Below are 13,077 nucleotides of genomic sequence, written 5' to 3'. Positions count from 1 at the left end.
AGCTTGTATTAATAGGACCTCCAAGGGTCATTGAACCGAAATGTTATCAGGAGTATAGATCCTTATTAGCATTGACCAATGTCAGATCTGTGACATGTCAAGGAAGACGGTACTTAGAAAAAGTAACACAGGTCAGAGAAATAAGCAAAAGAGATGATTAAAGGAAAATGTGGTGATCCTGCTGTTGGCTTAGAGTCGAGAAGGTCACGAATTACAACACCGGGTATTCTCTGGGGGTCACCCTCACAGATACTGACCCAGCCCACCACCGTTTTACTTCCAAGATCGGACGAGATCGGGCTCTGTCGGTGGGGTATGGTAGTAATTTCTTGGGCCTACTATAGCCGACTCACCAATGAGAGTGCACCTAAAGAAGATTGGGGAGAGAGACAGAAAAACGGGGCGGATCTGCTGTCTATGTTAGGCACAGGATAAACCTGTGGATCATGGATGAGAGTCCGCAGATATATAGAGAAATGGAGAAATGGAGAAAAAGGGGGAGAGAAGAAAGAGAACTGAATAGAGACTGTGACGGATGTCAGCTTGGTATCAAACCGAAATGCTGTCAAAAAAATATATAAAAATATAATAATAAGGCATAGACCCGAGTAACTGGCAATGTTGGATATATTCAGTGGTTACTCTATTTAAAAAGAAATAGAGAAAAAAAAAGTTGGTGCACAGGCCCTGATGGGTACCAGTTATCACTCTTATTCACATATGCTGCAAAAGAACAAACGAACAAATACTATGTATACCTTGCAGCACGACTGATAAATTATTAGGAGAGATAGCGGTGTGACATTCCTGCCCAGATCCCTAGATAAACCTGATTAGGTCTAAATAATACCTTATACAGAGCTGCAGAGCTATAACATCAGGCATAGTATACAGGCGTTAGGATAATCCACAATCTCGGGTATGTTTAGGAGTACCCCTATTGACAGTATAACAAGTAACGGGGGTAGGCAGGCCCCTGCAGATACTGATTAGCTAAATGCTTATACAATTGCCATTCTTGATTCTCTACTCAGTGCTGTCCAGAAAGGTTTCAAAAAACCATAAAATGACAATAGACCCTAGTGGTTAGAAGGGATAATTATGATAATATGGTTGAAAAAAGCAACAATAATGGCAATTTGAGAGAAAAAATGAAAAGAGTAAAAAATATTTGAAAGAAGAAAAATGATAAAAAAGAATATGATATAACAGTCACTGCCCAGATCCCTGGGCTGCCCTAATTAGGGTAAAGAAAAAACGTGCCGAATTACTGCATTTGTATATAGAGTCAGATGAAAATAAGCAAAAAGGTGTACCGGTCCCTGCCCAGGTCCCTGGGTCAGTCACTATATAACAGGATGCAAGATTTACTCCTCAGGTCCTTGGTTGATGTTGGAGTGATTCATGCTGGAACACTGGGATAGGTCATGCTGGAATGCTGGAAAACGCGTTTCACCCGTCCTGCGGGCTTGTTCACTTCCAATGCTGCTGGTATGGTGTGATAACTTAGGTTTAAATACCCGTATAGGTGGTTATTAGCCAATAGCTGCAATGTGCTTGATTAGCTGAGATCATCCTCAGGCCTCCGCTGTGCTCAGCAGAAGTGACGTGTTTGGACAGGTTGCTAGGCAACCTATACATCGTGCCTTAACAAAAACGACACACAAGGAAGGGGAGAGAGTGTTAATAAACTCTTTATTAGTGTCCTCGTTAGTATAGTGTCCTCGTTAGTACAGTGGGTTAATACATTCGGGCCGCAGGGATAGCCGCTTATCTATTTACGATATTTATATATCCTGAGCCCTGCTGCGCCACGTCATATCCGGTAACTGCTTCCGGCGTCATGTTGCTAGGATACGGGACGTCCTCAGCTGCTTTAGGTGACGTCACCTTCCATCCAGGGATCGGATAGGACGTCGGGGTTAGAGCGTCCCGTCGCTCGGCAACCGAGCGTACTCGGGACGTTCGGTCTGACCAGCGGGTGGGACTGTGTTAGAGCTCCTAAAGGCCGGTCTATTCAGTATATTGCTGCCGGCTGTCGGGTTAATGGTTGGAACAGTTGTTCCCCAGAACTTAGTATAGGCCTAGGTTTATTATAGACAGAGTTCATTGCGATGCTTTAGTGTTAGATATTGCCTGTGTCCCGCCCTAAAAAAGGTTTTTTTGCAGATTAACCGTGTCTGCTAGGTGGGATAGTGCAATGACCTGTTTATAGATTGACCCCATCCTGGGTGATAAACTAAAAAAGAGGGAAAGAGAACTTGATCATTAATGTATTAATATGTGATCCCAGGTGATGATTTATATAGGGGGTGATCTGAAATAATACATTACCAATTAACTAATAATGGGAATAAAAATACGGTGCCTAAGTGAAAGTGAGTGTATGTGTATGAGGATGTAGTGTTAGGAGTGATATGAGGTATGTGCCAATAGATTATGACTTGATGGGCAGATTTGAATTAGGATATGGTGAATAAGGTGGTGAAGCCCACCGTGAAAGTGGAAGTAAGTGTTAGAAGTGTGATAGTGGCACATAAATAGGAAATGTGGTGATCGTGTGGACTGGTGGTCTCACTAATGTTGATAAATAAGGGGTTACACATCACACCCATTAGTTATTGGGTGTGGGCATGGTGAGTAACCTCGTAGGGGGGTTATTATTTGAGGGAAGGGGGGAATAGGATGGGTGAATACTCGAGTGCATTAAACCAAATTAAATCAGTGACAAGTGTGTGGTAAACAAATTCATAGTGAGGTGAGTGAATACACAGTGTAGGACGTGATGCGGATAAGGCTGGTGAGGGGGAAGGGGGGGGGAAGGAGAAAGGGGAAATAACAGGTGCTCCTGGTGGGTCACCAGTACCTGGTTACGGGGTATAGTCTGGTGAGTACAAGTACTGCCTGATACTGTGAGAAGGGGGGGACAGTTGGATGAAATAAAAGACAGGGTGGTGATTGCAGACATTGGGCCATCACCCTGACTGTTTATAGTCAGGTAGTTATTTAAAGAAAGGCACTATAATTTATGCTTTCATTGAGGCCCATTGGTTTGTAAGTGTTTAATTTGAATATCCACTCTGTTTCTTTCTTTAGTAGTTCTTTGGTCAGATCCCCTCCTCTGATGCCTAACTGGACTTTTTTCAAGCCGAAGACTCTAAGGTCTTTTTGGAAGTCTGTGTGACAGGAATGAAAATGCCTGGCAACCAATGTCAGTTTTCTCATTCGTGCGAGATCACTGGCAGCATTCCGACAGTTTCCCACATGTTCCAGGATCCGCTCCTTGAATTTCCGGGTCGTCATTCCAACATACCTCAAGTTGCAGCTACATTCAATGCAGTAGATCAGGCCTTGTGTGCAACAGTTAAAGAATTGTTTAATAAATATTGGTTGACTGTAGCGATCTGTTATTGTATTTGTTTTGGCTATCTGGGGACAGGCTTTACAATGTCCACATGGAAAAGTGCCTCTCAAAGTATTAGACCTGATTGTTCTGGATTGAAAGTGACTCCGTACAAGGAGGTCATTGATGTTCCTTGACCTTCTCCAGCTCATTTGAATATTGGTGTCTATCCATGGTGCCAGGGTCTCGTCAAGTTGAAGTATGGGGAGATGTTTTTCAATTGCTTTTTTGATCTGTCTCCATTCCGGGCAAAAAGTTCCAATAAATCTGATCTTATCATCTGGTTTATTTGGGGTCTTGGTTGAGAAGATAAGGGTGTTCCTTGGTATCTTGGTTACCTCTTTATACGCTCGTTTCAGAGATCTTTTACTGTACCCTCTCTCATGCAGCCGGCGAGATAGTTCCTGGCTCTTACGTTTAAATACTTCATCTTCAGAACAATTTCTTCGGAGTCTGAGAAACTCCCCTTTCGGTATGTTTTCCACCGTTGGCGGGAAGTGTGCACTGGTTTGGAACAACAGACTGTTGGTGGATGTCTCTTTCCGATAGAGTTCTGTGGATAGGCTGCCTGTGGTAGATTTATAGATATTGATGAGAAAGAAAGGCTACCTTCTCCTGATTGATGGTATGTGTAAGCCTCATGTTGAGGTTGTTGTTATTGAGGAGCTTGATAAAATCCATTAGGAGATTCAGCTCCCCAACCCAGATGATAAAAATGTCGTCTATATATCTAAGCCACAACATGACATGTTCCGTATATAGATCATTAGTATCGGAAAAAACGTACTTCTGCTCCCACCAGCCTAGAAACAAGTTCGCATACGTGGGCGCACATGCTTCCCCCATAGCTGTACCCCTGACCTGGAGGTAAAATTGTTCCTGAAATGTAAAATAGTTCTTCTCTAAAACGAAGGCAAGTAGGCTGTACAGGAAGTCCCCAAATAATGTCTGCACTTTCCTCCCTTCCTCTCTCTTAGCTTCCCTCCAGATCCAGTACCCGGGGAACGTGCCCTACCCACACCCTATCCATAACTTCACCACTGGGTAATATATGGTGATGATGATAATGGATGAAGTTAGGCTGACAGACCTTCTCCCCTATTCTCCTAATATCCAAAATATGCAAAACCTGCTTTCATATTAATCAATCCTACATAGTATTAAATATGTTAAAAATTATTTGCAGGAAATTCAATTGCTGACTGTACATTAGCCCCTGCATTGCAAGTGTTCATCTTGTGATATAGATAGACGTGTTTTGCTATTCCAGAATGACAAATCACATCCATTGCGCTGAATTGAATTGTCTACTTTAAGTTTTGAAAAGAAAAATACCTTTTCAAGATGAAAATAGAGGTCCCCACCATATGAAATGGCACATTTAATGTGTGGTTTCATGTCATGGGTGACTTAAGCTTCTAGCTGCTGGCAGCCTAGCAGAATCTTCAGGAATCTTCCTAAAAGAAGTTTGTATTAATATAACTGAAAAATATTTGTGGCTAAGCAACAGTAGAATGTACAGGGTGTTTAAAAAAAAAGGTAACAATTTTTTTTCTGTTCTCACACATTGCTCGTGTTGCCGTGTCGGTCGCTGGTATGCATACCCCCCAACTGTCCCGAATACAGCGAGACAGTCCCGATAATTGGACACTGTCCTACCTGTGGGCCGCAATGTCCCTTCAGCAGGGGGGACAGTTGAGAGAGCCAGTGATCACTGCTGCTCTGCAAAGCAGCTGGTGATCACTGAATAGATGCTGTGCGCATGCGCACGGCATCTATCAGTACAGGGAGGGGAGCCGGAGGCTCAAGGAGCACTGGGCATGCCCCCAAAATGTAAAAAACGGGGGTCACAGTACAAGGCTCCGCCCTCCACCTTGCCCACCCTGCCTGAGGCCCTGCCCCCTTTTTGGATGCTGGTGCGCCTCTGGCGCAGCTGTTCCCAACTTGCAAGAGTACAAAGTTGGGAGGTATGGGAATGTTCTTTATTAGGATTAACCATGGACCCTGTTTGCCGGAACATTTCCATCTAAGACAGGACACAGTTTTGTTTGGTGGTGCAGGTCTCTGGAAATTATCCTAGAATCCAGTTGTTACAGATGGCAGGGAAGGCCTGCCATACCGTTCTGTCCCATAGCTACGGAAATAATGTTTCACACACCATGCACAGTGGATGGCGTACTGTGGCATACCGGCTGTCACTCAATGTCTACTGTAACCCATAAGATACATAACAGTAACGTGCTGTAAGCTCGGTGGCTGGAGAGGCACTTCCTCTCTTCTAAAAACAAAAATAAAAGCGTAGGGTTCCCTTTATTTAACTAAAGCCAGCACCAGGCTGAACCAGACAGGGAGATAATGCTATAGTGTGGAAGGGGGGCACTCAGTTTTGAGTCCCCTTGCCATTACATTAAACATCCCCCAAACCAGTCAGCTCAGGGCTGAAATTCCTCAGAAAGGTGGGACTCCAAAAAATAAAATGGGGTCCCTCATCCCGAGCAACAACCAGCACTAGGCTGAAAGCCCAGTGCTATGCCCCGCACCCCCGGTGGTGGTGGGTGCGGGGTTCATGGCAGTGACGTGCGGTGGGGTGAGGCAGGTATGGAAGAGCCATTCCTGTCATACTAACGTTTGTGCCAGAGTTTTGACTGTGTAAAGTATATGAAAAATACAAAGAATATGTTTGAAATATCTTCTTTGCATTATTCTAAAAATTTTATAGCCCAAACTCTGGAGTAAAAAGTCTATGGCAGGTGAGGCAGTGCCTCACCTGTGTATCCTTTCCACACATCTCTAATCAAAACTCACCAAATTTCCAGGAGTTTATACTGCTGCACCTGTGTATAATGCCCAGATGTACGTTTTGGCTCATATATTGCATGTAAATCTTGCTCTGGTGCTAGCCAGTGCCTCCTGAGCTATTTAGCTCACCGCATGTCCCTGGTTCATGGTATGTTAATATTGTTATACAGGTAGCCTACAGGTCCCAGCAAGCCTGCCTCAGCATGCTGTCAATTGGAGAACCACAAATGCCAGCATGCCCGGACAATAAAGGACCACTGCAACTACAGTCAACCTGTAATGAAAATATTAAAAGAAATACACATTTTAATAAAAAAAGTTTATATACTGCATCTTCACCTGGGGGTGGTGCCTTAAGCTTTTTTGCATGGCCGCCGCTTCTCCAGGGCTTCCAGCGTCTTCTGTCTTCACCTGGGGAGCAAAAGAGCTTACAGGCCACCGCCTCCCCAGTTCTTCCGGCGTCTTCATCTGGTAGGCGGCAGCCTTTAAGCTCTTTTGCATGGCAGCTGCCCACCAGGACTTCTGCTGTCGTTTTTCTTCTGGAACTCTTCCCTGCTCCTTCCCAAACGGCGGTCTGACAGCCACGGGCTCAAGATGGCCTCTATAAGCCAGCTGCAGGGGAGGGGGGATGATGTGGCAAGCAGTGTCTGGCTCGTGGCAGCCATCTTGGATTTCAGAAATGGCTCTGCAGTGCCATTTTTGAAATTGTATATGCTGCCATAATGTCCGCCAAGTCCCGTCTCCACCGCCGATGCCCGCCACCACAATTTTGACTATACTAGAAACTAGATTGTACACTTTCTAGTCAAAATTGACCTGTCTGCAGTTTATTTTTTCTTGCTATACCGACCCCGCAGGAGTGTGCATCGGCATCGCAAGCTGTAAACACATGGTGAGATATGTACGTTTTCTACAGATATGGACTATTTAGTCCATATCAGTAATTCATAACGCACCATATGTATGCGGCTTAAGATACACATACAACTTTCAGTTACCTTTTTTTCATGCTTACTAATGGTTTCAGAAATGTGGAATGGCAAGACAGTGTCTGAAAATCAGGACAGTTGGGAGGGAGGTGAGTGTATGTGTATAGACCCAGCCATAATGATAACTGACAGCACAGTGTAAAAGCAGGAAAAAATTAAATACATAAGCTTCACATGAATAAAAAAAACACATTGGCACCCCAAAAATAAAAATAAAATAAAACACATATTAGTTGCCCCAGCCTTCCACAGAGGATGGATCTGACTGGCACAAGCAATGGTGGCCAAAAAGCAGAACAGACAGTGTGTGGGACTGTGCCTCCCTCTCCTCTGAGCAACCGCAGTGGCAGGCAGTCAGATGAGCAGTCAGCAACGGCAGGTGGGTGGGCGGACAGCAGCAGATCAGCAATCCCTTTCTGCAGTTGTGGAGGTACCTAGAGTAGATTTAAGAGCTGGTACCTGAGGTGAGGGGGACCGGGGACCGCAGGAAGTTGTTCACAGCGTACTTTTCAGTTTATGTTTCCTGATGAATGTCAGTGTCTCTATTATACAAATGCATGCATATATAACTGTGTTCGGGGTGTGCAATATATGTATATATTGTATATATATTTACATACATATAGTAATTTTTATACTCTAGGAGCCTGTGTGCAAATTCTGATTAAAATTTTTTTGTCTCCATAGTTCATAAACAGTTCCTAGAAAATGTAGTCCCCAAAAAATTACATTTATATACATACAGTATCGTTGTTTTTGGCTTGAGGAGCCTGCACACTGCACGCACCTAGTATCAAGCATCTGGTTTTTCCTTTATTGCTTCTCTCCTTGATGTCACATCAAGATCATATATATCTCAGTTTCTTTCTAGGTCACTAAGCTATCCAACAGTGAAAACGCGATCCAAATTTATCCAGTAGTTTTTGCATGATGCCAGAATGAACAGACATATGGGATGCGGTGAGCATCCTGGCGCTGGATACCTGGCGGTCAGGTGACTAACGTCGGAATCCCGACACAACTTCCGGTGTCGGAACCCCGACCGACAGCATCCAGAATGTAAGTATTGGGGTGAGGTTTAGGGCCGAGGCGGGGGGTGGGGGGGGGGAGTCTAGAGTTAGGCACTACAGGGGGTGTTAGCTTTAGCCGCCTCCCGAGTATTAGCCCTTGCCGACACCCCCTGTGATTAGCCATAGCCGACACTACCCCCACTGTCTTAGTCCTAGCTGACACACCAGATGAGTTAGGGTAGGGGCAATGGAGATAGATTATTTATCCCATCCCCTGTCGCAAGTCATGTGACCGCCAGCATCCCGACCATCTGGATAGAATGTCATACCCAAACAGACAAACAAAAATTCTGAATTTTTTTGTTTTTGTCTCATCGTTCATACACAGTCCCAAGGAGTATATTTCTATGTACAGACACAACCATTCCAACTTTATTATAAGCATAGATTAAACAAATGAACTACACAAAAACATGGCACTGTGCAAACTACAGTACCTCCATTCATGAAGGTGTTGAGGAAAGGTGTCTTTTTAATAGTTCAGACTTCAGATGATAGAGTTTAGTTTACATTAAGCGGCAAATAAGCATGGAAACTCAGATTTTAAGGGGCGATCTATTAAACCTGCTTTAGCAGACAACCTGTCAGATTCTATCTAGATTTGAAAAAATATGCTAGATAAATGATAGCTAGAATCTGTGAGTACAAGGTTTGATAATCCACCCCCTATAGGTGATAGTAATTTAATGAGGGAGATTGACCAATGAGTTACATGCTCAGATAGTGCTGTGCTCATCAGGAACAGTGTAGATGTGAACAGAGGTGTCCAATGAGCAGGAACGTTGTCTAATTTGGCGAAATTAAAGGCCTGAGCCATCACAATTTAATGTGATTGCGCTCTCAGTTTCTGTTTATATTCAGGCTCCTGTCCACTGTTTGTGATGCAAGTATATTTATTTGCACTGGATCACTTATTAAACCCATCGACCTTACGAGATAATTAGGAAGGGACTCAGAAGGCATTACAGGCTTGAAAATCTGACAGTCTCAATTTTAATATTCCTCACAAGTACTTGATTGTACGACTTGTGGGTGAGCATTGTTCTCTGCCTGTTTCAGCTTCCTAAGTCAAGTGGGCTGCCTTGTACTCTGACTCTTATATAAATATTGCTGACTCCCATTTAGCATGTGTTGCATATCATTACAGGTCTTATATAGTTTGGACCTGACACAATGTTACAATATGCCGTGGTTGTCCCAATGCTTCCAAGGTATTGTTAAATAATTATAAAAAAAATATTTCACACATTTCCTTAAAGAGAATGTCTGGTTTTGTATATGGAAAATCTACGCAATCTGCGTATTTTGAGATATAATTTGCAGGTTGATAGGATTGCAGCTGTTTCAGTCGTGTCAATATAAATGCAATACAAGGCAATATATGTGATGCCAGTCTAACACTTACTTCATCTAAACAAAACAGTTATGTACGGTTGTGTGGGTATTTTTATTATGCTGTGATAGTGCTTTTCTACAGCAGGGACATGTGGGGAAGGAAGGAGATAATATATATATATATATAAATAGATGCGGGGGCGCACAAGTAACGTCAAAATGGGCACTAAAAGTGCACGTGAGTCTGTGATTTTAGAGAATAAGTGAAAGCATATAACATAACAAGTAACACTATTCCAATTAGTGGATGGCAGCAACCTTAAGCAATATGATATGTGCTTGGATGGCACATAAACGATAAGATATGAAACTAGTGAAGAAAAAGGGCGCCTATTTAGTGTTTTTAAAGAATTAATAAAAAGTGAACCAAGTGATAATGTATGGACATCACTTATCTGATACACACACTGTCTTCGGTCGCATGACCATTGCACATATGTGAAGAGAAATAGAACAGAAATAACATAGCGCGTACAGTTTTCAAAGCATATTTCACCATAAAAAACAATTGTATCTAAAAAACCTCCTAAGGATAAGCAAATCCTTAATGGTAAAAATCCACCAGCAGGGATTATTTAAAGGTTTTTCACAAATTTTAATACAACATATAAAACATAAAAACAGATGGTAAAAATGCAAGCGTACAGAATATAATAGGAATTCAAGCTTATCAGTCCGTATATGCAATCGGATATATCCTGTTTTCCATGAAAAATCCAATACTGGTAAAAATGCAAACGTACAGGAATATTTAAGTTAAAAAGCTTATCTGTCCATAAGGAGGTCTCAGGTACAGCAGTTCCAACGCGTTTCGTCAGCAGTATGACTTCATCATGGGGATAGGGTCAGTGGTGAAGAGTAGCCTTATTTATACCTATGAACAGTGTGAGGGTCTGGCACATGGCCAGGCCAGTAGTGACCTCACTTCCTGTCAAAGGTGGTGAATAGGTTCCAAGATAATAACTAAAATGTATTGTGTATATAAATAAATAATCTTAACAAGGTTTACATTTAATATTTAAGTCAATTAAAAACTGTTTTAATAATGGATGTAGATAGTTGAGGAAGGAATTACCATTTAATCAGCGTGGAACGCACGCTGGAACGCAGTGTACTTCCGGGTTCGGAGGAGGAAGTTAGGACGTAACTTCCGGTGACGGGAAGGCCTTTAAAGAAATATAAAGTTATATTGCTACATGCCCGCTGTGATTGGTCAATGAGTACACATAAAAATGTTTTTTTGCTATAAAGAAGTTTGTAACAGATGGATTGTCCCAATCATGTGATCTTGATTGACCAATTAGGTTAGGTATAAATATACTACCAATTCACTTTATGAGTCACCTTTGAAAAAGCAGCAGGTTGAAGCTGCGAAATGCGTTAGTGTTCTTCCTGGTCACCCCACTTTATTGGATGGACTTCATCTTTGCCTGAACCAACTGGACTTTCATTTACTCCACTGGAATTTACAAGGGATTGGACTACACGCAAAGAAGCTACCGTAGCTCTGGTGAGGACCCTACAGCCAATTCAGCTTTATTGAGGGACTATTAATCCTCCAACGGTGCCAGTGTATCATCTACATCTCCCCAGACTATGCTGTTAGTCAATTCAACACCAGTGGAATTTGCACATATTGATGTCTGGAACATTATAAGGAACAGGCAAGAGTATTAACATCCTAGGGTGACTATAGCTCATTGTTTTATATTGTATCACTTACAGTATGTAAGTATTTTAAAATTATTACTTAAAATAAATTGTACAGGTTGAGTCTCCCTTATCCAAAATGCTTGGGACCAGACGTAATTTGGATATCGGATTTTTCCGTATTTTGGAATAATTGCATACCATACTGAGATATCATGGTGATGGGACCTAAATCTAAGCACAGAATACATTTATGTTACATATACACCTTATACACACAGCCTGAAGGTCATTTTAGCCAATATTTTTTATAACTTTGTGCATTAAACAAAGTGTGTGTACATACACATAATTCATGTATGTTTCATATACAACTTATACACACAGCCTGAAGGTCATTTAATACAATATTTTTAATAACTTTGTGTATTAAACAAAGTTTGTGTACATTGAGTCATCAAAAAACAAAGGTTTCACTATCTCACTCTCGTTCAAAAAAGTCCGTATTTCGGAATATTCCGTATTTCGGAATATTTGGATATGGAATACTCAACCTGTATCAATTTTTGACAATCCATCTGTGCTATTAGCCTAGCACTACCTTTTATTCTGGTTTTATGTGCTGTACCTGCCTGCAACAGACCTGGACCCGGACACTCGTGCCGCACAGTCACTGTGTGTGAGAGGCTCCTGTCACTCTGAGGTTATGCCCACGCCGCCTACAGCTCGCTGCCTTATTTGGACATGATGGTTCACATCCCTGCTGGGCACTAAGCAGCATATACTCTGGGCCCCTCTGATCCTTGGGGCCCGGTACAGGTGTCCCCTTTGAACCCCCCCTGTTGCTGACCCTGGTGTGTGTGTGTATGTGGGGGGGCGTGCCCAGGCCCCTCCAAGAAACCTGGATCCAGGTGGTTAGTATCCCCCTCTTTCTGCACCACTGTATCCATGTGCACATATACATGTATTTGAATTGATTTTATGTCCCTTAATTTTGCCCAAATCTAGATCTTTGTGCCGTGTGACATACTAACAACTTGGTCAGTGATCAGTTTTGCTACATCTGCGCTGAACAGCCATATTGCAGTGCACATGTCTGTATTTCCAGGTCAGCAGGATTTGTCATGTAACCAGGCTTTTCCTCAATGCCAATTTAATCATACCAAATCAGAATCTGATCTACTATGATGGGCTCACAAATAACACAACGGTTGCTTCATTTGATTGACCTCCCCAAACTGACCACCCAATATGTTACTACATGTGTAAAACTTTAGGTGTAAAAAGAAGTGCTAGCCTGGCGACACTATTTCAAATATAAACTGGTCACTTTGGCCAATATAAATAAACTATTAAAGTTGTGAGTGTATAGTCTTACAAATAGGGAAACTTTATATAAAAGTACTTATTATCAATAAATGTCTTTTAGCCCTGAGCAAATGGAACAGTTCTTAGTACCCCAATATACTGTAGTTTGGACTTGCAGCTTTGCAGAAGAATTCCCAATTGCTTCCAGTAAAAAAAATAAAATCATTTGGGAGCACATAGAGCCGACTGGAGACTGGGATGCATTTTGCACTTGGAGGTGGAGTGGATGTTAGTGAAGTGTAAGCATGAGTGCCTTACAGTAAGGACGTGCCTTATGCTAACCAATAGAAAGACACCTATGCCCCATTTAGGAGCCTAATCACTTGCAGGTGCTTGTCCCCTGGAGCAAATGGGTGCAGGATGTGTGGTGCACACAGCGTATTGATCCTATCCGCACACTCTA

General features: G+C 42.4%; 1 pseudogene; it reads right to left on the bottom strand.

The window, feature by feature from the left end:
- Positions 1–208: 208 nt before the first annotated feature.
- On the bottom strand, positions 209–327 carry LOC134930239 (5S ribosomal RNA; annotated as a pseudogene).
- Positions 328–13,077: the final 12,750 nt, after the last annotated feature.

The sequence above is a fragment of the Pseudophryne corroboree genome, chromosome 5 (assembly GCF_028390025.1).
Source record: "Pseudophryne corroboree isolate aPseCor3 chromosome 5, aPseCor3.hap2, whole genome shotgun sequence".
NCBI lineage: Eukaryota > Metazoa > Chordata > Amphibia > Anura > Myobatrachidae > Pseudophryne > Pseudophryne corroboree.
This window is presented reverse-complemented; position numbering and strand designations above follow the sequence as displayed.